Below are 14089 nucleotides of genomic sequence, written 5' to 3' on the forward strand. Positions count from 1 at the left end.
ATCCCAGGGTCCTGGGATCGAGTCCCGCATCGGGTTCCCTGCTCAGTGGGGAATCTGCTTCTCCCTCTGCCCCTCCCCTCCACTTGTTCTCTCTCTCTCTCTCTCTCTCTCTCTCTCTCACACACACACACACACACACACACACTCCCAAATAAATACATAAAATCTTAAAAAAAAAAAAAAGTTTAACTTTTCATGACCCATCTTAAATATCAGCCATGTCTTGAAGCTGCCCAGATGATCTCCATCTTAATTTTGTTTTCTACAATGACTTTTTTTCCTATAAAACACACGTTGTATTGTCATTGCCTGTCTCACAAGTGAGTTATGGCTGTGCATTTATTGAGAAAGTCCCAAATTTCTCAGTCCTATATTCAAGGCCCTTACTGAGAACCAAATTATTCTCCAAGCCAAATCCCACAGCCCAGTACACCAATCCTTCTGTTCATATTCCTGAGCTATGGGCTACCCTTCCACTATAGTTTTGCCAAGAATTTCCTTCTTTTCTCTCTCTCCCTTCTCATGCTTCAAACCTCTGGGCAAATGCTACCACCTCCACTAAAACATCCAACCCTAACCAGAATGAATAGTTCTTCTACCCTCCCAGTATTGATTTACACCACAACCAGCGTTGGCTGACCTATGGTTTTCATTATAGGTATTTATGTGTCTGCCTTCCCACAAGAAGATGATAACCATAGAAAGAAAAAGACAAAGACAATGAGAGAGAATATTTATCAACCACTTATTTTTTGCCAGCTGCTAAGCTAAGTGCTTTCTGTATTTCACACTTTAATTCTGGCAACTCTACAAGGCAGGTTCTATCATTACCTCAGTTTTATAGATGTAGAAACTGAGGCTTACTGTAGATCGTCATCTCCCAATATCCAGGATAATCCTTTAGTCATAGGAACTCCAATAAGTTTATTAAATTGTAGACTTTGAAAGAGATAAAATTTACTCCATTGGCAATAATATAAGCCACCACAACCTTTTTCCCACAGACAGATTTATCCTGTGTGTTGTGCACTTCAAAATCCAGGCTGAATTATCTTGGTTGGCATGAGAGTGGCAGACGGATAGGTTTCAATAAAGGTATATAATGGGCATAAAGAAGTCTGCCACAGGCAGGGGGCTTGAGAGAGACTACTCAATGGCTCTATATAAACTCTTCCTTCCCACAAGACATATTTAGGCAGGAGTTTAGTTAAATAGAATAAGAGAGCATGTGTATTTGTGAAGGGCAAACAGCGAGGTCATCCCCTCTTTGGGAAACTCAATTATCCGTGTTTGATGTTCCTCCCATGAATGCAACAAGCCGACCCTCATTGGAATTGCTAGAATTTCCGCATTGGCATTCAAAACATGTTTGGCATATATAACACCTACCATCACTCGGAGGAAATCAAACTTGGAAGAGAAAATTTCCTAGATACTGGACAGATAGTGTATGTGGCATGCGAATAGTCCATCTGTCATTTATAATCCTGACAATGAACCATGACACCTCTCGGGGCCAGATGTGCTAATGTAGGATTTGAGGTAGAATTACTGAGTCCTGCCATGAGGAGGAAAGGAGGACTTTAGAAGAAGTCGTGAGAGGAGAAAATCATCTGAAATTGAGCTGTTTCATGTGTGTTTGTGTAATCTATGTGTGTGATTACAATCAAACCACCTGAAAACAGGGACAGACATTTAGTTGTATGACTTCTTAGTACCCTTTAGCTAAATTGTTGTGCTTCAAACGTAAATAAATACTTCACAGAATAAAACCACGGAAATAGGGGCGCCTGGGTGGCTCAGTCGTTAAGCGTCTGCCTTCGGCTCAGGTCATGATCCCAGGGTCCTGGGATCGAGTCCCACATCGGGCTCCCTGTTCCGCAGGAGGCCTGCTTCTCCCTCTCCCACTCCTCCTGCTTGTGTTCCCTCTCTCGCTATCTCTCTGTCAAATAAATAAAATCTTTAAAAAAAAAAACAAAAAAACCACAGAAATAATCCCTCAAGGTCAATGCCGTCCAATACAGCAGCCACTTGCCACATGGGACGGATATTGGGGAATGTGGTTAGTCTGAATGGAGATGTGCTGCAAGTGTCAAAGTCCAGATTTCAAAGACCTTGTATAAACAAAGGACATGAGATAACGAATGAACGATGTTTTATATTGATGACAGTTTGAAATAATAATATTTTTGCTCTATTGGGTTAAATGAAAAATTATTAAAATTTTCACCTTTTTTTACTTTTTCATGTGGCTACTAGAAAATTTAAATTTTCTTAATCTGTAATCCATATATTTACATATAGCATAATGTAAATATAATTCAGATTCCATTTCTGTTGGACAGCTATGGTCTAGATAAAAGGATCTGACTCCGGCCTCATATCGCCTGGGTTTTAATCCTGGTTTCATCACGTACTAGCTGTATGTCCCTGGGCAAACTAGTTGTCCTGCTCTGTTTCCCAAGTTGCCTCGTCTGGAAATGGGGATAATAACGATACCTCATAAAGCTTCTGAGAGGATGAAACTAGGTCATGTCCACGAAATGCTCCACTCTGTGCATGGCTCATGCTGAAAGCTCAGTAAAGGTTAGGAATGTTTTAAGCTTTCAGGAGTAGCTTATGTTTGGTCCATACAGCTAGAAGCAAAGGACTCCAAGATGTCAGAGTTGCAAAATAAAAGTCACTAGTCCCTGAGTCAGCATTTGGAAGAAGGGCAGGCAAGAGAAGCCCCCGACCCACATGAATCTGTGCCCTAAATGAGGCATCCGCTTTTTCTGTGTCATTGCACTGGAATTTGGTGGTTTGTTTCTACAGCAGAACTTTGCTTATCCTAACTAACAAACCCAGTATAGAAAGTAGAAGTTAGAAAATTTCATCCCCACGATATTCTCTTAATTGCAAATGCTCTTGGAAAGAGGAGTAACCCATGAAACTAATTCACTCTGGTAATCATAGATTTGCCTCCTTCCCAGAGAAGTCCAGGAAAGAGATCTTAGATTTTTAGGGAGCTATAAAGGGGGTTTCTGAGGGGAGAGGATTGGGAAGAGGGCATGGGAAGGAATAGCTTGGGATTTCCAGACACCAGAGACCGTCATCATCTACTTCAATGGTTAAAAATTATACCAAAGGAAAATAAATTATAAGCCAAAAGGAATTAGTATGCACCACCTGGCTCACTCAGAAATACAGTACTGCTTCCTTCTATTTTATCTATTATTATTTTTTAATATGATTTTATTATGTTATGTTAATCACCATACATTACATCATTAGTTTTTGATGTAGTGTTCCATGATTCATTGTTTGCGTATAACACCCAGGGCTCCATTCAATACGTGCCCTCTTTAATACCCATAATACCTTCTATTTTATTTTATGCTAGATAAAGTTGAGCAGTTGTATAAATAGAAATGACTGGAGCCTTTACGTCTAATAACAGAACTCATTTTTATTTCTTTTTTGGCCTTTTGATAAAGCTAACAGATAAAGTCTTTTTTAGAAAGCTTTTATTTTGGATCTGTTAGGCTGTTCTACTCTAAAATGTCATCAATATTCTTTAAGGTATCAAAACTAATTTTAGCAAAAAGCCCCAGGAATTGACTGTTGCTGGTCTCATAATGGATATCAATTTTTTAAACTGAGAACAGCTAAGAGCTCCTAAAAAGAAAAACCCATAAACCAAGCAGACTTTCCTCCTCAAACAATGGGCTTCATGTTTTCATCACTTTCCACAGTTGTACCTCTTCTTCTAAGCTCGGAGGGCTCTTTCTGAACCATGGCAATGATATAATCGTTTTCATCTAGGACTTCCCACATTTCCCAATTCATTCGATCTGGCCAGAGGAGAGTATAACCACAAAACCGAATGAAGATTCAAATTTTGATTCGAACAAGCCATGTTGACACATACATGTATATCCATAAGCATTTGCCAGCTGTCTTCATTTTCTACATCTTTCTATTCTAGGCATACTCCTTTCCCAGCATGTTTGTGAGGTGAAGAATTTGGCCTGGCCCAGAGAAAAGGTCTGCCCTTTGCCCTGTTTCTGGGAGGTAATCTCTGGGCTCTTGTAGTGTTGTGCCTGTTGGAGTGTCATTGTTTGCCTGGGTGCCTTGAGTCCTATTGAATAGTCTAACAAGTGATTTAGGGTGGGGGGCTGGCCATTCCCATATAGTCTTAAGGTGAGGGGCTGGCCATGCCAGAAAGACTGACACTGTGACATAGGGTGTGGGCTTCGGATCATGTGGTGGCAGTCGGCTTAGAGACCAAGATCAATCATGTGGGCAGTCAAATGATTGATCATGCTTACATAATGGACTCTCAATAAAAACTCCAAACCCTGAGGCTCGAGTTAGCTTCCCTGTTTGGCGATACTCCATATGTATTGATATCTGGAAAGTAACATATCCTAACTCCACAGGGCGAGGACGATGGAAGTTTTGTTTTGGAACCTTCCTGGATTCTGCTCTATGCACTTCTTCCCTTGACTGGTTTTATTCTAAATCCTTTCCCTATAATAAACTATAACCCTGAGTATAATTGCTTTCAGTGAGTTCTGAGTTCTAGTGAATTATTGAAACTGAGGGTGCTTTGGGGAACCCCTTGAAACTTATAGTTGGTGACAGAAATGAAAGCAGCCTTGGAGACCGCGCCCTCCAGTCTCATATTTTGGTCTAAACTCTTCACGGTGATATAATGTAATTGGCAAAGCATTTGGAGGCAGAAGAATCCAGGTTCAAGGGCAGGGTCCATCACTTACCAGGGCGTGAATTTGGACAATTTATTTACTCTCTCTGTGCCTCATTGTCCTCATCTGTGAAACAGAAATAATACCATCTACATACAAGAGGACTACTGCAAAAATTAAATAAGATAATGGATATGGAATGTTTAAAAACTGCCAAGTTTTATATACATGTTAATTATACAAATGTGTCCTTGCTGTCTTTGAAATTATTCCATGTGAAATCAGGCTCCCTGAAACTTGCCACTGTATTGAAATTATTTTTTTTTCCTAAACACAAACTGTTTTCAAGTTATGAGTATTACTGACAATCTCTGCAATCTCACATCTTATTTCAAGCTTATAATGCACTTAGAATGAAAGAACACTAATCACTCACTGCAATGATAGGGCATAAACTCCCATATGTGATGAAATAAATAATCCAGTAAAATTAGGCATTAGAGGGAAGCCACATAGCTGTTGATAACAACATCTTAAACTTGTGCACTTATCTCTAGATTTAAAATCCTTACAAACATACGTTTCGGCCTGTCCCAATAATTTCCTAAAATTGCCAGAATTATTAATATCACCTCATTTTGTAACAACCTGAAACTAAAAAGATCTGTGACCCAAAGCTTCGTTTTTCATTCATTAAGCAAACAGTTATTGGGCAGTAACTATCTGCTGTACAATGCACTATTCCAGGTACACGGTTCTACGTTGATAAACAGACAAAATCCTTGCTCTCGTGAAGCTTACATGTAAGGGATTCTGGTTCTGTACGTTTGCCATGTTGTTACATATTGTAGAGGCACCAGAGCCAGGACTCGAGTGTGGCCTTTCTGAAACCTAGTTGTGTGCATTTTCTTTTTTATTATTCTACTTCAGTGTGTAGCTAATTTAGAGTTGATTTTCCACATGCTGGCAGACCGTATCTTTCATTTGGCTTCAGCTTACACGATGAAAGAATGTCTGTGATTTCTGACAAGACACAAAGAAGTTAAGAAGATGAGAGACTATGGACTCTGAGAAACAAACTGAGGGTGTTAGAGGGGAGGGTGGGGGGATGGGTTAGCCCGGTGATGGGTATTAAAGAGGGCACGTTCTGCATGGAGCACTGGGTGTTATACACAAACAATGAATCTTGGAACACTACATCAAAAACTAATGATGTAGTGTATGGTGATTAACATAACATAATAATAAAAAAATGTAAAAAAAAAAGATCTGTATCTTCATAAATCCTATCAGACTGTAAATGAAAAAAAATATATAGTTTTTGAAACTAGGGGAAATAACTATTTGTTTATAGTCCCAAATTAGGAGAAATATATACAACCTTCCTGAGGTGCCTGAGTGGTTCAGTTGATTGAGCATCTGACTTGATTTGGGCTCAGGTCATGATCTTGGGGTCATGGGATCAAGCCCTGCATCAGGCTCCTGGCTCAGTGGGGAGTCTACTTGAGATTCTCTCCCTCTCCCTCAGCCCTGCGCTCGCTCTCTCTCTCCCCAAATAAAAAATAAATCTTTTAAAAAAATAAATATATACAACCTTCCAGAGTTAGAAAGTTAGTCAGAAAAAGAGAAAGAAAAATAAATATGGAATCATTGCTTATTTGGAACTAAGGAACTTGGGAATTTGTGATAATAAACCATTCATTTATCACATGGTCTCATGTGAGGCTTTATGGAGATATAAAGTTAATTAAGAAAATTATGGACTCTGACATTAATAACATTACAAGTCTAGCCAAAGATGTATTTTTCCCCAAATTATACATTCTGTACGTCTCTCTGAAAAAATTTCTTTTAAGTTTTTATTTAAATTGCAGTTAGTTAACAGAGTACTATTAGTTTCAGGTATACAACGTAGTGATTCAGCACTTCTATACATCACCCAGTGCTCATCACGAGAAACGCACTCTTCCATCCCCATCACCTGCTTCACCCATCCCCCCCATAACCATCAGTTTGTTCCCTATAGTTAAGAGTCCTGTTTCTTGGTTTGTCCCTCTCTCTTTTTTTTCCCCTTTGTTTGTTTGTTTTGTTTCTTAAATTCCACATATGAGTGAAATCATATGGTATTTGTCTTTCTCGGACTGACTTATTCTGCTTAACGTAATACTCTCTAGCTCCATCCGTATCAGTGCAAATGGCAGGATCTTGTTCTTTTTAATGGCTGAGTAATATTCCATTGTGTATATATATCACATCTATTTTATCCATTGATGGACACTTGGGCTGTTTCCATAATTTGGCCATTGTAGATAATGCTGCTATAAAATTCAGGGTGCGTGTATCCCTTTGAATTAATATTTTTGTATTCTTTGTATTCTAGTGGTGCAATTGCTAGATTATAAGGTTTTTAACTTTTTGAGGAACCTCCATACTGTTTTCCAGAGTGGCTGCACCAGCTTGCATTCCCACCAACAGTGTAAGAGGGTTCCCCTTTCTCCACATCCTCGCCAACACCTGTTGTTTCTTGTGTTGTTCATTTTAGCCGTTCTGACAGGTGTGAGGTAACATCTCATTGTAGTTTTGATTTGTATTTCCCTGAGGATCAGTGATGTTGAGCATCTTTTCTCTCTGAAAGAAATTTGGTAACCCCTACCAAAGTCACACATAGTAACATAATTAAAGTATTAACTTACCCATTCAACAATTATTTATGGAACATCTGTTATGTATCAAGAGTGGTGCTGGGTACTAGAAACGCAACACTGTGTGAATGAGAAGCAGCCTCTACTTTCTTGAGTCCTGCAATATAAATTGGTAAGAAAGAAAATGCCCTCTAAAGAGAAGGAGAGTACAAAAGGGGAGCAGGGGAATGGGTTGGAGGTTGAAAAGAGATGAGTGTAGAAACATGGGTGTGGGGAGAGAACAGTAAGTGTGAGAGCATAGAAGCATTGGTGTATTCAAGACAGCTCAGGTTGAGCAGAGTGGGCAAAGGGGGAGGACGAGGCAGAATAGGCAGGCTGTAGTTAGATCATGGAAGGCTTCATGAGCCAAGTTTAGGCATCTGGTCTTTGTTATAAAGGATTTAGGAAGCATCAAAGAGTTTTAAACAATGCTGATATGACCATATTTGTGTTTATGTAGCTGGAGAATGGAGAATGTGCCAGAGGGAAACAAAACTTCATGGAGGGGACCAGTTAGGAAGCCATGACAGTGGTCTGGGTCACAAAAAAATCATGGCTTGAACCAGGTTGGTGATATATATGGGGAGAAGGTAAAGTTGAGAGACACATAAGTGGAAAAGTACACAGGACTCAGAAATCAATTGAACATGGAGTGTGGCTAGCTCAGTTGGGTGGAAGGTGTCTCATTTACAGAGATATGAAACTCTGGAAGAGAAATATTTATGTGTGTGAGAGAGAGAGAGAGAGAGAGAGAATTTGATGACTCAGTTTTGGATTTATGTTTGAGACCTCCATGGAGAGATGACATGACTAATGGGAATATGCTAATTTGTAGCTCACATGAGAGGCATAAAAAAATTTCAAACTACCCAAAGAAAGGAAAGTATTGTATCCGTTAAACAAACTGATGTGGTCCATATTACTTTGTCCCTTGAATTACTTGTCCTCCACCCTCTTCCTGTTTTGACAATTGGATACAAATAATTAACTCAAACTGGTAGGCAGTAGGGATATTCTCTTGAGTGCATATTTATCGTTTGCCTTCTGTGAGTGTCAATCTGGACTTAATGCCATCCACAGGCTCAGCTGATCCCAATTTAGTGTAATCATTGCTTCCTTGTTGGTGTTCAATTTGTCACAGCATGCCTGAGAGGGACCCTTTTAAGGGTCATCATCTCCAGATATTTAAAAAGTATATCCTCAACAAGATATTCCAGGTTCATTTTCAGTTCTCTTGGCCAAAAGAGATGGACATCTGGGTACCAGGGAGAGGACATTGTATTATTTCACAAGGAAACTCAAAGCAGAGCGACATGACACAGGAGCTTCAAACCACTGACATAAGGCAGAAAAAGCACTTTTTCTCCAAAATCCAAGTGTTCAGGTATCCTTTTTACTTTTCTCTAGCATGAGAATGTATTAATTCATTTTATTTATCCCTTCCAGTAACTTCTGGTATACCCTGCCATAGTTTACAACAACAGTGTTCTTGATTTATATTGTTGCTCCAAATTTAGAAGTCTTTTGTTTTCTCTTCTTTCTCTTTTGCTTAAAGCATCGTGGAATTGGCACCAGATTATGAAAGTCTAGATCAGGGGTCAGCAGACTACAGCCTATCAGCCAAATCCGGCTCATGGCCTGATTTTTTAAAATAAAACTTTATTGGAACACAGGCAAGCCCATTTGTTTACATGTGGTCTCTGGCTGCTTTTGCACTAAAAGGGCCAAGTTGAATAGTTGTGATGGAGACTACCTGACCCAGAAAACCTGAAATGTTTACTATCTGGCCCTTTAAAGAAAGAGTTCACCATCCCTTAGTCTGAATGATCTCCCTTGTCTATACTGTCATCACCAATTGTCTAAAAAGAAAAAGAAATCCTAATATCCTTCAAAGAGAACACCAAAGAATACAGAGACACAGGCTACCCAGTAATTCAACTAGATTCCCATCAATTTGCCAGCAATCACATGGAATGCGTCAATACAGATCATTATAAACCTTTAAGATTTTTCCCAAAGCTCTTTGACTTTTCATTGTTATGGGTCAGAGTGCCATGATTTATTATTTATCCTGAGGACCTTAATATTGAACTACAACTTTTAATTTTTTTACTATGTTCAGTTAGCCAACATATAGTACATCATTAGTTTTTGATGTAGTGTTCAACGATTCATTAGTTGTAGAGACCTTTGTGTTTATATATATTAGCAGATTGATTCTGTCAGGAGTCCCAGTTTTTCACCTGCATTCCCCTTCTTGTGTCCACACCCTTTACATGACTTTGCAATTTCTCTCACTAAAGGGGCAGAAGGTATTTTTCCATCTTCTGTGTCTGAGTTGGTCCTGCGACATGCTTTAGCCAGTAGAACGTGGTGAAGGTAATAGCATGCCAGTCCCTCCCTTATCTCTGCCTCTGCCATAAAAACATACCCAGGAGAATGAAAGATACATGTAGCATGTCTGAGTCGTCCCATTTACCCAAGCCACAGCTAGCCAAGATCAACCAACAGTGAGCAAAATCCACACATGTGAGTGAGCCTAGCCAAGAATGGGAGAGCCACTTTAACCAACCACTCCAGATGCTTAAACAATAAACGCTTAATGTTTTATGCTACTGAGGTTTTTTTGTTTGTCATGTAGCATTATTATGGCAATAGGTAACTGATACAAAATATACTGAAATTATTTATCTCAGTGTTGTACCAGTCTACCTTTTCAAAAACCAACTGAAAGTGTTAGAAAATACAACCAAATTGATATTGGGAAATTGGAGACATTTATAAAACTTAATCCCAAGAGTTCAGGTAGAATAATTTCTATGAATTGTCTACATTTTACAAGAGCTGACTCAGAAAACACTAGCGCATTTGGGTTATAGCACATTTCATTTGTAATTCTGTAATCATGTTACATTTGAATATCCCCCAAATCCCTGTACCATCAAGTCCCCCAACATTTTTGGACATATTCCAAAAGTTTTAATCCACATATAAAACAAATACGACAATTTAGCAAACTGTAGCTGTAGAATATTTTGATGCAATTATGCAACATTTTACAGGGATTTTAGCCCCTCTAATGTTTAAATCTGTGTATAATTACTACAGACAAGGAATAATCAGTTACTCTCTTCTAAAGAACTTGGTGAATAGGGCATAATAAGATCTCCAAATGTGAGATATAGCTTTGCCCAAATCTAAACAGGCCCATTGCGTGTTGAGATTCCTACTTGGATCTAGAAGGAGCCAGAAGCAAGTAATTTATTTTTAATAGTTTGGTAGTCTATGTGTTTCAGAATTTAGGGTTTGCAATAATTTAACTGTCTTGGACACCTGCTTGCTTGGGATATGGTAAGGGATTTTCATATTCCTTGTTTAGTTAGCATCTGGATTAAGGTAGGGGCAACGCCCATACCTGAGAGCCATGTGGTTTCACCTACAGATCTCCTGAGGTTATCACTTCTGTTAATGGCCGCTGCTCTGCTGAAGGTTGGGGTGGGGGTTCTATCGTCAGTCTATCTTGCAGAAGGACTTAATCCCTCTTCCCTCAGGGGGTCCAATGTCCTCAAAAATTTCTTGTTTGACTTGTATTTCCTGTTTGCCCTTCCCTCTCTCAGGATCCTTTTTAATTTGCCGAAGGAAGCTAGAGAATTTTTCTTTCCAAGTATTTTAAAATCAAATTTCACTTCGCCAAAGTTCTCTTAGGGAACTTCCCCCAGTTTTGAATCACCCTTCACTGAAAAGGTGGCGGTGAAGACGGAAGCCCTTACCCACAGGCCCCCACCCCTGGTGAACCTCCTTACAGTTTCAAGTCAAAATTCTAAATGCTCTAGACAGGGAAGAGTAGTTGATCTTTTCCCAAGATTTGAGATCTGGGCTTTGTGCCAGGGTCTCCTTCTTTATCTCAGTTGGTTCTGTCCCAAGAAGGTCATATTTTCTTAAACAAAATTTTGTCTGCAAATAACAGTTATTTAACACTTTGGCTGCACTCTGTTGAGACCATTTCAAATCGGTGAGTATGCTTAGAGAGCATGTCTCACCCCTGGACAGAATTATGAATATAGTTCACAGCTTCTCAGACATTCCTTAGTGCTGTATTTCATCAGGTTACATGCACATCTCTTGAACAGAAGTTTCAAAAAGTAATTACTTTTGTTAATTTTTATCATTGGCAGTTTAGTGTCTCAAATACTTTGATTTCCACTTTGGAATATGTCTGGGTCACATAGAAAATTATTTCTGAGACCTAAACTTCTGTATGCCATTAAAAAAAATTTGGCTGCTCACCAATGTTCATAGCAGCAATGTCCACAATAGCCTAACTGTGGAAAGAGACAAGATGCTCTCCAACAGACAAATGGACAAAGAAGATGTGGTTCATATATACAATGGCATATTACTCAGCCATCAGAAAGGATGAATATCCAACTTTCACATCAACATGGATGGGACTGGAGGAGAGTATGCTAAGTGAAATAAGTCAAGCAGAAAAAGCCAATTGTCATATGGTTTCACTAATTTGTGGAACATAAGGAATAGCATGGAGGACATTAGGAGAAGGAAGGGAAAAATGAAGGGGGGGAAATCAGAGGGAGAGAAGAACCATGAGAGACTATGGACTCTGAGAAACAAACTGAGGGTTTTAGAGGGGATGAGCGTGGGGGGATGGGTTAGCCCAGTGATGGGTATTAAGGAGGGCACGTATTGCACGGAGCACTGGGTGTTATACGCAAACAATGAATCATGGAACACTACATCAAAAACTAATGATGTACTGTATGGTGACTAACATAACATAATAAAAAAAATTTAAAAATAAAATTTTAAAAAATAAATAAATAATAAAAATTTTAAAAATTGGGGGTGCTCAAATCACATAGCTCCAAGTTTTTGGAGCTTACACTTTTTCAGAAGAAGAGTTTTAACAATCCAAAATACAGATTAGTCTCTACACATGATAAATTCATCATAGCTTAAAGTAATAGCAAGATCGTCAATGTTATTTTTCACCTTTGAGATCTGCCTCCTTGGGTCAGTGACAATAAAAATATCTCAGCTCCCTCCTCCCCCCTCACATTTAAACCCAATTTTGCCTGAAAAAAGTCTTTCATTGGTCTGCAGGATGCTTGCTTGGGAGGTATTTCCCTCCTGCCAGATGTTACCATTCTTAATGGATCTCTTCCAGGAACAGTATCATGATTTCAGTGTCAGTTCTCCTTAATAGCCAGAAAGTGAGTACTGATACCTGCTACATCTCCTCATTTCCTCCCAACGCCCTCAGTCCTAGGCAACCACTAATCTTTCTATATCTATGGACTTGCCTATTGTTGACATTTCATATAAATGGATTAATGAAATATGTGATCTTCTGTGGCTGGATTCTTTCATTTAGCGTAATGTTGGCAAGGTTCGTGCAAGTAGTAGCATGTATCAGTCCTGCATTGTTTTATTTTTTAAATTTTTTAAGTAATATTCCACTGTATCTATATACCACATTTGTTTATCCATTCTTCAGGTGATGATGGACACTTGGATTATTTCCACTTTTGGCTATTATGAATAATGCTGCTATGAACATTAGTGTAGAAGTTTTTGTGTAGACATATATTTTCATTTCTCTTGTGTATATACCTAGAGTAGAATTGCTAAGTCATATGGTAACTCCATGTGTAGCACTTGCAAGAACTGTCTGACTGTTCTCCAAAGTGGCTGTACCATTTTATGTTCTCACCAGCAGTGTATGAGGATTCCAATTTCTCTGTATCCTCAACGCTTATTACTTTCTGCCTTTTTGATTATAGCAATCCTAGTGGGTTTAAAAGTGATATCTCATTTTGTTTTTGATTTTGCAATACAATCTTAACATCTTTATCCCCTACCATCTGGAATGCAAGCACTGAAGTGGATGCAGAAATCTAATACTTGGAACTTCTCTAACTTTGTGTGGTCATTGGTGCAGCTCGTACTCTTCTGCCTTCCAAGTCCTGAGTCAGTTTTCATTTTTCTGAATGGCTTGTGGTTAGGTGGGGCCAAATGACTAGCCCTGGCAGTGAGCTGTGAATTGAAGCAATGCCTGTCACTTCTATGCCAAAGCATTGAATTGCTGATACAGAACCATCCAGAGCTCTTTCCCTCTACCTTGACAATCAACAACTTTCAAGATTGTGACATCCTTGATAGCTTGGGTCTTGTGGCAAGGGGACATTTAGCAGAACCGACCTGGGATGCACATACCATGTAAGTGAGAAACAAACATTTATTATTAAGACAGGGGGTTTGTTTGTTACTGCAGCATAACTGGGCATATCCTGAGTGATAAAATGATCTTTATTTGTTTAAGATACTAGAGTTCAACAGATCTGACAAATCATTTAGCATCTCTAAGACCCAGCCTCCTCCTCTATAATATGGGTGTCATAAACCTTCCTCACAAAATTGCTTGAAGTTAAGCAGGGCAATGTATTGTTCAATAATGCTTAGCATAGTGCACAGTACATATCAGGTTCTTAGGAAATGATTGTTAGAAGGGAAATGAGTTGAGGACTATAATATTGGAATTAACTTTATGCAGAAGACGATGAGTTAGACTTTGAAGGACCAACTCATAGAAGCAAGGAGGCAGAGAGAAGGGTAATAGTTTTTCTTTGGTGGTTAGTTTGAGCCTTGCAGCAAGGCTGCCTAACAAACATTCTTATTCATGTACAGATGCATGCCATTATT

General features: G+C 39.0%; 1 long non-coding RNA gene across 3 annotated transcripts in view; it reads left to right on the forward strand.

The window, feature by feature from the left end:
* The window catches only part of LOC110573792, a 106395-nt gene that overhangs the window by 57825 nt on the left and 34481 nt on the right, over positions 1–14089 (forward strand). For 2 of the 3 annotated variants that reach the window (XR_002479927.1, XR_002479929.1), the window contains one exon: positions 13264–13313. The exons of the other annotated variant lie outside the window; for it this stretch is intronic. This is a non-coding gene — a long non-coding RNA (uncharacterized LOC110573792). Of the gene's footprint in view, positions 1–13263; positions 13314–14089 lie in introns of those variants that run through there. 3 annotated transcript variants of the gene reach the window in all.

This window comes from Neomonachus schauinslandi, chromosome X, assembly GCF_002201575.2.
Source record: "Neomonachus schauinslandi chromosome X, ASM220157v2, whole genome shotgun sequence".
Classification (NCBI taxonomy): domain Eukaryota; kingdom Metazoa; phylum Chordata; class Mammalia; order Carnivora; family Phocidae; genus Neomonachus; species Neomonachus schauinslandi.